Source organism: Convolutriloba macropyga, unplaced genomic scaffold (genome assembly GCF_964194025.1).
Source record: "Convolutriloba macropyga unplaced genomic scaffold, txConMacr16.3 SCAFFOLD_2063, whole genome shotgun sequence".
NCBI classification, from domain to species: Eukaryota; Metazoa; Xenacoelomorpha; order Acoela; family Convolutidae; genus Convolutriloba; species Convolutriloba macropyga.
This window is the reverse complement of record NW_027452589.1, coordinates 6266-11464: the sequence shown is the minus strand read 5'-3', so window position 1 is coordinate 11464 and position 5199 is coordinate 6266.

Genomic DNA, 5199 nt, shown 5'->3' with positions numbered 1-5199 from the left:
TGCTATTTATCCATTTCTGATGTTTAATGAAACTTGGCAAATAATAGTCATTTATCAGTTTCCTCCATAACTGGTCCATGAATTGTTGAAGGTCCTTACACGACTTCACGTTGGCTGGTTTTCTGGAGAGGAATCTGCTGAATTGCATGGACAAGCAAAAGGACGTTCAGGAAGTCCGTGCAAAAAGTTGCTTCTCCTCCTTCTAGGATCAAGACGAATCATCTCCTTTGACCCCTCACAACTGATAATAGTTAAAACTAACCTCATCCAAAATTTTTAATTGTTTAAAAAATAGCAGACCAGACAGACACGAAGAAGCTTTTTACACACAAAGACTTTATAATTCCTTAACAAGCTTCTCTTTGATAACTTGATCTGAGGCGCATATGGTAAGTGTAAGGAAATAGAGAAAAACTCAAGAGCTCATGAACAACTCTTGCAGCTATCTGGAAGATGAATATCTGCTCTCTATCAAACGAAAATCAACAAAAGAAACTCAAGGACTATTATTGACCAGTTTTGGAGGAAATTCATCAATGACTATTATTTGCCAACTTTCATTAAACAACAATAATGGATCAATAGCAACGACCGTTCCCTCAAAGTCTGGTGTGGATTCTAAGGCACTCAGTCCGATTTGGGGAGGGGGCTAGACGTTTCTTGGAAGGTTCAAACAACCAAGCGTGTAAGCTAAAATTGGCTTCAAGCACACTTATTGTCCTTTTTTCCTCGACTCGCAAATGATATAGTAGTGAACGAAAATGAAGAATCATAGAAGGGCATTGCTAATTTTTTCGCCTCTCGACAGCCATGTTCAAACCTGTTTGCTCTTTGTTCGATTTGCCCAAATCTTTACAATCAATTGATAGTTAGAACGTTGAGTTTGATTTCCGGTAAAGAGACAAAATAATAAACAAACTTGAAAATAGAGATCTCCCCCTTTATGGCATGAATCAGATATTGCAGATAACATTGCATTTTGAAAACAGACAGCCTTGAACCCCCAAACAATTAGCAAAATTGACCCTTCCTCCCATTTCTCAAGAGTTGTAAGAAAACACGGAAAAAAGTTTTGCCTAGAACAAGGTTTTTTTCCAGATTCATTAAAACAATAATAATAATAATAATAATAATAATAATAATAATAAAAATAATAAAAATGATAATAATAATAATAATAATAATAAAAATAATAAAAATGATAATAATAATAATAATAATAATAATAATAATAATAATAATAATCATAATAATAATAATATTAATAATAATAATAATAATAATAATAATAATAATAATAATAATAATAATAATAATAATAATAATGAATTCAACCAAACATGGTTACAACCAGCTTGGTAGTCCCCAGATTAGGGGAGAAATCGAGTTTCAGTAATTAAAATTTCTCGAAAAGTTTCCATGCTGAAGGGTAATTTTTATATTTGAATCTTTTCACTGCCTCCCCTTCACTTCTCCCCTTCACTTCCCCTTAAAAAAAGCTCTTCACTTCTCTTCGAAACTGACATGGATTTTTGTGTGGTGAATAGTTATAAAAACTGTTAAGTTGAGACAAAAAATTATTCAATCGGGCCACTCTATTAAAGTAATTATCTTCAGAACGTATACGAAATGTTTTTCTGGCTTCGATAAAAAAATTTTCACTTGATCTGGTCTTTGGACAATCAAAAGTTATTGACCAGTGGTCTGAGGCATTCACAGAAGTTATGCCCACTAAAATCTTGTTAAGCAGAATTAGGTCGTTAGGAACTAGAAAATAACTGACTGGCAACAAGCGATTTCGAATTAGGCTCTCAACGTATTGTTTGTCACCCAAAACTGAACGGCAAGTTATCCATTTTAAACATGATCTCTGCAGTTTTTCCAAGCGTTGAAGATACTGTTGTCCTGGGTTCCAGACATTTGACGCATAAAAGACCGCAGAGAATATATATGTTTTCACCAATGTGCATTTGATAGTTTCTTTTGTGTTGCGGGGTACAACTCTTCTTAAAAGATTCAGTTTTTGTAATCCTTTCTTTATGGCTATTTTGAGGTGATAATTCCAAGTCATGCTGGACTTAAAAATTAAACCGAGGTCTTTAATTTGTTTTTCGTTTTTGATGACAATGCCTTTTGCAAACAAATTTGTAGACGAATAATATGTATTTTTGCATGAGAAAACTTGAGAATGCTGAACTTGTTATATGAAGAAACTAAAATGACTTCAGAATCAAGTAAGCTGCCTAATTTCTTAAAAATTTTAAAACTTAGAGATGATAAGTAAGAGCAGGTGGTTCAAGATTGAGTTTTCCATCGGCTCTAATTAAACTCATACACGTCAATAAAAGTTGACCACACTTGACAGAAAAAGTCTTTAAAATTGAAAAATAAAAAATAAGAATCTTCAAAAAAAATTTTGAATTCTTTCTTCACAGAAAATTCTGGCAGAAGAACTCATAACTGAAAAAGATGTGATTAAAATAAATTGACGCATTGTAATAAATCTATTATACTGCACTACATTCTAAGACAAGTTTTGATACCATCGCAGAACTTTTCATCTAAAATTTGTGAGTCCTGAAGTGCTTTTTACCTATCAAAAAAATCTAAGTCATTTACCATTTGCTTCTCTGTAACAAAATTCTTCGAAAACTGCAATAAAAATACTGAGTGTTGCAAGCGAGCGTTCTAAAAGGTTCGAATGACCTTCAGCAAAAAACTGATAGTAAAGGACAAGACAACATAAATAACGACAAAAACTGTCCTAACTCAAAATTCACTTAAGTTTCTGAAAATCTTTATTAGAGTAAATTGATATTTACTAGAGTTACGGGAGATTGCATAAGTAAGAAATGAAGTCTGCTCTCACTGATGAATCTGAATTCGGAACAAAAATTTGAGGTCACACAAGCTAAAAATTACAGGCTGAGTCTTGAGTTAGTTATGCGAAGATTGATTTTGGAACTTACCAAAAGCGTACTCTGACAAAGTAGTTACCAGATCATTTAAATTTACATACTGGATAAATACAGATCAGTGAAAATCCAGTGTAAGTTTCAAATTCCGAAACAATTTGGTTCTAAAAACGATAAACTAAACAGATACAACCTATTTTAAAGCAATTAGAGACTCCTGTTAAGGAGAATAATTTACAAGTCGACCAAAAAATACCCAATTGAATCAAAAACCAAATAGAGGCAAAATTCTGCAATTCTTAAAATTCATACAAAAGTAAACAGCGACCACTCTTTTAGGATTCCTTATCAATTGAAAAGGAAGTTTGGATTCAGATCTGCCCCATTTATGACATATGGAGATTTTCATAATAGATATTAAAGGGCAAGATAACACAAATAACGACAACAACTGTAATAATTCAAAATTCACTTAAATATCTTTAAATCTTTATTAGCGTCCTTTTTTAATAAACTTTCATTAGCAACCAATGCTAATCATTGAAAAACTTCGTTCAATCCGATAATACAGTCAATGAGAATTTTAATTACTCAGACTCTTAAGAAACTACAGAAAAAAATGATTTCGGAACCAAACTCAAAAATTTTTACTAAAAACAATGATTTCAAAATAATCAACAATCGCATTTATTGTGTCTTGCCAGAAAGTCACGAGAAAAAAAACACTTCACCTGGCCACAATATTTAAAAACAAAAAACAATGGTTCTTTGAACCGGAAAATCTAGATCCAAATCAAATCTGTTTTATTCTAAAAACCACGATGACATAAGACGAGCTCCTATATCGCTCCCAGATCGCTATTTCTTGCGTGACGCTATTTCTTGCGTGACGGTTTTTGATTTCCTCATGTCGCACGGGCATTGTACTGCAGGGGGGAACAACCGAGAGAAACATTTTGTCGGGAATATTATAGAGTAAAAATTATTCAGACGAGACCATAGATAATTCCAAAACAATATAAACAAACAATTGGGCCTAAACCAAAAATTGAACCTTAAAAATTGAACGGAAAAAACGGAAATAAAATCGAATAAGAAAACCATTTGCGAGACGAGGAAACAAGGACAATAAGTGTGCTTTAAGCCAATTTTAGCTTACACGCTTGGTTGTTAGCAACCTCCAAGAAACATCTAGCACCCTCCCCAGGGGCCAAATCGGACTGAGTGCCTTAGAATCCACATCAGACTTTGAGGGAACTGTCGTTGCTATTTATCCATTTCTGATGTTTAATGAAACTTGGCAAATAATAGTCATTTATCAGTTTCCTCCATAACTGGTCCATGAATTGTTGAAGGTCCTTACACGACTTCACGTTGGCTGGTTTTCTGGAGAGGAATCTGCTGAATTGCATGGACAAACAAAAGGACGTTCAGGAAGTCCGTGCAAAAAGTTGCTTCTCCTCCTTCTAGGATCAAGACGAATCATCTCCTTTGACCCCTCACAACTGATAATAGTTAAAACTAACCTCATCCAAAATTTTTAATTGTTTAAAAAATAGCAGACCAGACAGACACGAAGAAGCTTTTTACACACAAAGACTTTATAATTCCTTAACAAGCTTCTCTTTGATAACTTGATCTGAGGCGCATATGGTAAGTGTAAGGAAATAGAGAAAAACTCAAGAGCTCATGAACAACTCTTGCAGCTATCTGGAAGATGAATATCTGCTCTCTATCAAACGAAAATCAACAAAAGAAACTCAAGGACTATTATTGACCAGTTTTGGAGGAAATTCATCAATGACTATTATTTGCCAACTTTCATTAAACAACAATAATGGATCAATAGCAACGACCGTTCCCTCAAAGTCTGGTGTGGATTCTAAGGCACTCAGTCCGATTTGGGGAGGGGGCTAGACGTTTCTTGGAAGGTTCTAACAACCAAGCGTGTAAGCTAAAATTGGCTTCAAGCACACTTATTGTCCTTTTTTCCTCGACTCGCAAATGATATAGTAGTGAACGAAAATGAAGAATCATAGAAGGGCATTGCTAATTTTTTCGCCTCTCGACAGCCATGTTCAAACCTGTTTGCTCTTTGTTCGATTTGCCCAAATCTTTACAATCAATTGATAGTTAGAACGTTGAGTTTGATTTCCGGTAAAGAGACAAAATAATAAACAAACTTGAAAATAGAGATCTCCCCCTTTATGGCATGAATCAGATATTGCAGATAACATTGCATTTTGAAAACAGACAGCCTTGAACCCCCAAACAATTAGCAAAA